We start from the raw sequence: 5,689 nt of genomic DNA, 5'->3' as shown, positions 1-5,689 counted from the left end.
AAAGAGGGCAGTCCACTTCAGATGGCCCTCTGCAAAACAAAGTGCTCAGAAAAGCCAGAGAGAAGAAAAAAAAGACAGTTTTTACAAACGCCTTTCTAAGCCCAAACTGCAGCTGTCATCTGTAATCTAAACCCCACTTTTAATTTTGTTAGAGAGGCCATAGCTTATTAAGGCTGAAAGTTAATTAGACTTGCATAGCTTAACACTTCAGCCTCTCATTTATTTTCTGTGAACTATTCCACTTCAATAGTGAAAAGCTTACTATTCTGTGTTGTTGTCATGCACCATGAGTCTGATACCAAAAGAAGTGCTTGCAAAAAGAGCACCTAAGCTTGCTAAAAAATAATTAGCTGGGGCTTTTTTTAAACAGTTTTTATATTAAAAAAACAACAAATCTCTATCTTGAGTCCCTAAACACAGCCACTCGGTTCTTTCGTGAATATTCACGTATTAGTCTTGTCAAATTTAGCCCAGTAAATATACAACCTTACCACAAAACACCCCTTAATCAGCTAACACATGTAACTGCTGCTTGTCAGGGCAGTGGCAATGTGCTCAACTCTCATTTTTGTCTGTGCTGTTAAGCAGGGCATGATTCTCCACCTCTCTAATGACAATGGCAGAAAGAGCTGGTGACAGCTTGATCAACCCCCTAATGAGATCCAGAAAGCTGAATTACAGTAACCTAGCTAAATGATGAAGCCAAAACAAACTAGAGGATTTCCAAATCCAGTCTGACTTTACTGTTCCTTTGCGATTCCTTGGCCACCCACTTTGGCCACACCACTGTGGATGCCTGTGGTATTTGAACAGTTCCTTTTGACAGGGAACTCTTCAAGTCATTTTCCTCATCGGAGAGGAGGATGTTTGAGGAAGAGCTCAGGAAACATGTCTATACTGCCACCAGATATCCCAGATGGCCTCTTGGAAAAGGGGGTGTCTTTCTGGAATTGTGCTACTGGAAGAAGCAGGTGTAGGCCTTACAGTTTTCTTTCTAAATCCCATGTACATTACAAAACAGAGCCTGCAGAACTAAATTAGTAACCATCTCCACTAATTTTCATAGATTTTTACAAGTGACTCAAGTAATGCATCAGAAGCTGAGAGCATCTAAGCTAAACCCAGGCTTAGCCCTTCACTTACTCAACCCTTTTGTGAGGAACTGGCTTGGCAAACCATTGTCGTATTTTGCTGCATGGTTTAACCACTCTCAGGCTACCCTGCCCATCTGATCTGCTAAACAAAGCAAATCTCTCGGTGTCTCACAGCCTCCTACTCTTAGTCCTTGAGAAGCCCTCACCTGTTTTTTATGGTGACAATCCTAATTCAAGACCTGTAGGTCTCCTCTGATGTCTTGTTTCACTGGTGGATGCAGCTCACCCCAACACTTCAGAAAAAAATATAGAAAAGCACAGTCTTGCTGTGTCACAGACCTTGGATTTTACAAAACAAGATAAACAAAACGCGTTTAAGGGCCACCTAATACTGTTCACATCTAAGTTGATGGCAGAAACTTTCAAACAAAGCTAAGAGACTGATAGCAATGCTTGGTGCTTTTAGAAACCCCAAACATATGAAGCTGCATGATCTTTCCAAGGGATGGAAAAGTTTCCAGAGGGGTGGGAAAGGTTGTGCCATCTCACCATCTTAAGTCACCATGATTGCAAGGAGTTAAAAAAAAACCTAAAGAAGGAAACTAAAAAAAGGAAGCAGGCTGTTCCCCAAAGCCTGTCGTACTGCTTTCACTGAGAGTTCTGCATGGGGAAGTCCAGGACTCCTCTGCTTGCAGCCACTTTGTGTAGGGTCCAGAATCCCTCCCCCTCTGGGGCAAGATGAGTAGATGATAGTATCTCTGTGTTAGCTGCAACATCTCACAGACCAGCTGAGACTACACCATAAATGAGGCCTGCCCAAAGGGAATTCAGTCCCAGTGCACTGAGCTAAAACAATGGTTGGCAGAGAGCTTTCAGCCGTGGGGGAGATGGTGATGTTAACAAAAAAAGGCAGATATACCTTTCTCCATCCCAGTCATATGCCTGTACAGATTATTTCAGGTTCTTTAAACACAGGCAGAATACTGAGGAAGTAACCAGAGAGAGGGGAGGAAAAAGCAGCAAATTCTTCCTCGTGAGGACAAGCTGCCCCTGGCATGTGCCCCCCTGCTTCAGATTAGCCAGCTCTGTGGTCTGGACTTCAGATCTGACTGGACTGAAACTGGGGCTGCACTGGTCCTGCCCCTCCAGACTTCAACAAGAAGTTACCTACACACTTTGAGTAAGGCAACCTGGATTTTCAGCAGTCTCATTTATAACCTAATTCCGACTTCTAACTTGTAAGCTGGTTATCTTGTAAAATTCAGAAGGTGAAATCTACACAGGCATAAGCAGCAGACAAAACAGAGGAAATTTCTCATCCCTATTCATGCCACAGCAGTATGTAGATCAGGAGGGCAGACAGCATGTGTCTGATGTACTTTAATTCTAGTTCCTGAACTAGAATTCTCATCACTGAAACTGTTAGGATCCTAAAAGCATTTTAAGTAATTTTATTTCTGTTTCTTCAGGAAGAAAAACAAACAAACAAACAAACATCTCCAAGCCATATTAAATATTTGAATACAATTCTGCAAACCAAGAACAAGACACTTGTAATCTAGGTCATCTTATAAAGACATTAGTGTCACCATGCTAAATTTCTACTCTCCTGAGACAGAGCTGCCACTAGTTAACTCGCTGCACTGACACAGATTCTGAGAAAAGCTCCAGGAAATATTTTAGGCTGATTTCTGCGAAGAAAGGAAAACAAAAATCACATTTTTAAATGGCTGCACACAGCCCCACCAGCCCGCTCAGTTTCAGATAATGGAACCACAAAACACACTTGCTCTTGTAGGAAGTAACAACTGATAACAAGCCAGCCTTTTTGCAGTTTTTCACTGGAGTGCTATCTGACTCCAGCTTTCATTCAGCTTTCTGTATTAAGAGAGCATAAGTTGGCCGCAGTGCACTCTGAGTTTGCTAAGCAGGGTTTAACAGAGATAAGGGGGGAAGTAAATCACAGGGGGACGTCACTCACCAGCCTCCAGTCCCACTCAACTCAGGCTCCCAAACCAACACGTCCTTTGCTGTGCAAATCCTATGTTTTTCCATCTCCACAAACTGCTATGCCTTTCTTATTGACCAAGATTCTCTTTCTCTTCTAGCAATGAATACAGACTCATAGAATAATCGAATGGTTTGGATTGGAAGGGACATGAAAGATCATCTTGTTCCAGCCCCCTGCCATGGGCTGATTTCTGCGAAGAAAGGAAAACAAAAATCACATTTTTAAATGGCTGCACACAGCCCCACCAGCCCGCTCAGTTTCAGATAATGGAACCACAAAACACACTTGCTCTTGTAGGAAGTAACAACTGATAACAAGCCAGCCTTTTTGCAGTTTTTCACTGGAGTGCTATCTGACTCCAGCTTTCATTCAGCTTTCTGTATTAAGAGAGCATAAGTTGGCCGCAGTGCACTCTGAGTTTGCTAAGCAGGGTTTAACAGAGATAAGGGGGGAACTAAATCACAGGGGGACGTCACTCACCAGCCTCCAGTCCCACTCAACTCAGGCTCCCAAACCAACACGTCCTTTGCTGTGCAAATCCTATGTTTTTCCATCTCCACAAACTGCTATGCCTTTCTTATTGACCAAGATTCTCTTTCTCTTCTAGCAATGAATACAGACTCATAGAATAATCGAATGGTTTGGATTGGAAGGGACATGAAAGATCATCTTGTTCCAGCCCCCTGCCATGGGCAGGAACACCTTTCACTAGACCAGGTTGCTCAGACCCCATCCAGCCTGGCCCTGAACACTTCCTGGGATGGAGCATCCACAACTTCTCTGGGCAACCTGTGCCAGTGCCTCACCACCCTCATAGTGAAGAATTATTTTACTAGATGTCAAATGGATCCTTCTTGCTAAGTTTCCCAAAGGCTAGGATAGCACAGGGCAGGAAGAGGTCTAGGAAGCTATGACTTTTCAGGAAAGAATCAATGTTGCTAAAGATAAGTCAGTAACAGACATTATAAAGTAAAGAGGAATAAATACTGTGTTCTCCCTCATTTGATACAAGCATGAGCACTTGTAGCTACCCAAACACACAAGTTCTCTGAGGCGTGTCCTCTGCAGCTTCCCTCCTGGCTACAATCCCAGAGACACAGGCTCCACCTTTGCAGAGCAATGTCACTTGAAAAAGATTCGTCCTTTGCATGTGATACAGCAGCATTAACTGGAAAAATGAAGGACAGGCTACTTGTTCACTGCAACAAGCTAGGGATTTTTAATTATGAAGAATTGTATTTGGACAAAAGTAGAATAGTCATGTTTAGGGCTACTGAAAACCAAGTCCTGAAGTGCAGAGTGTAAGGAAAGCTCACCATGTGCACAGACTGAACTCAGACCTGTCCTGCCTAGCGAATGTGTAGCCATTAATTATTATTTGTGCCAGCAGCACCAATGCACTGTGACTCAGGGCTGACAGTGAGATGCTCTCTTGCTGTTATCATGAAACATGACTCACTTTGCATACCTTCATGAAGAGCTGTCACCTATCTCAGCCTAAAAAAAAAATAATTCATGGTCTGTCATGAAGGTGAAGCAGTTTTTCTAGCATAAGAATAATTCTCAGTGCTGTGCCCACAAGCCTCAACTGGAAATTCAGGAACAACATAATGAAAAGGAGATTAAGAAATTTATATATTAAAGATCGCATAGCTTTAAAACACAAGCAAACTCGTGGAGCTGTCAAGGATGGATTTACACAAACAATGGTATCCAGCACCCAGAATGATCACTTCACTTCAAACCACTCCACAGTGATTTTAAAACTGTGCTTCTAAAAAATCAAGAATTACACCCTGAATTACAGTCTTCAAGTAAGGCCTTTAGCTTGCCCTATGACGGTGATGTCTCTGCACACCTCTGCTCAGAGGTTATTTTAGAGTCTCTAATTTGCACTATTTTCTAAAGAAAATTAAGAAAATTTGGTAAGAAATTTTATTCTCATAGTCGGACAGCCAGTTCTGACACTCATTTCTCCTAATCATTTCTCACAAATACTACATGTTTAAAATGTAATTAAGATGTTCTGGAGACATGAACAAATGCCAAGCCTGTTTGCATGATGAGGGGAAACACCCCCCCCCCCCCCCCCAAGAACAAGCTGGAGGTTCCTGAAGCCTCTAAGGGGTAATTTTGCTGGTTTACAGCAGATCAGAATTGTATTACCTGAAGTCAATTAAAGCCGACAGGCAAGCGAAATGCTGCATTTACAGACTTCCACTGAGGTGACACTGACAACTACAATGAAATCCATAAATCAGAATAAACGAGCAGATTTATGCTTCTGCTATTTTGTTCTGCCAAAGCCATTGCAGGTGTCCCAGACCATGTTTTACATGCAATATGTGCTACAGCAGCTGAGCAGAGGAGTTGGGAAGCACTTCCCCCCAAGCTGTCCATCCCCAGGGCTTGGCTCATCGAAGCACAGACACACACTGCTCTTACTTATTTCCACTGCTCATTTTGAAAAGTGACAAAAGTCATATTGGTGCTGGTAAATGTGTCTGCTAAATGTGCATGCTGCTGCCTTCAAACTAAATAAAGCACTCACTGCCCTTTGTGGGCAAGCTAGACAGGCAGCAGA

Source organism: Corvus brachyrhynchos, unplaced genomic scaffold (genome assembly GCF_000691975.1).
Source record: "Corvus brachyrhynchos isolate BGI_N302 unplaced genomic scaffold, ASM69197v1 scaffold370, whole genome shotgun sequence".
Taxonomy (NCBI): Eukaryota; Metazoa; Chordata; class Aves; order Passeriformes; family Corvidae; genus Corvus; species Corvus brachyrhynchos.
The sequence above is the reverse complement of the archived record's forward strand: the minus strand, read 5'-3'. Positions refer to the sequence as shown.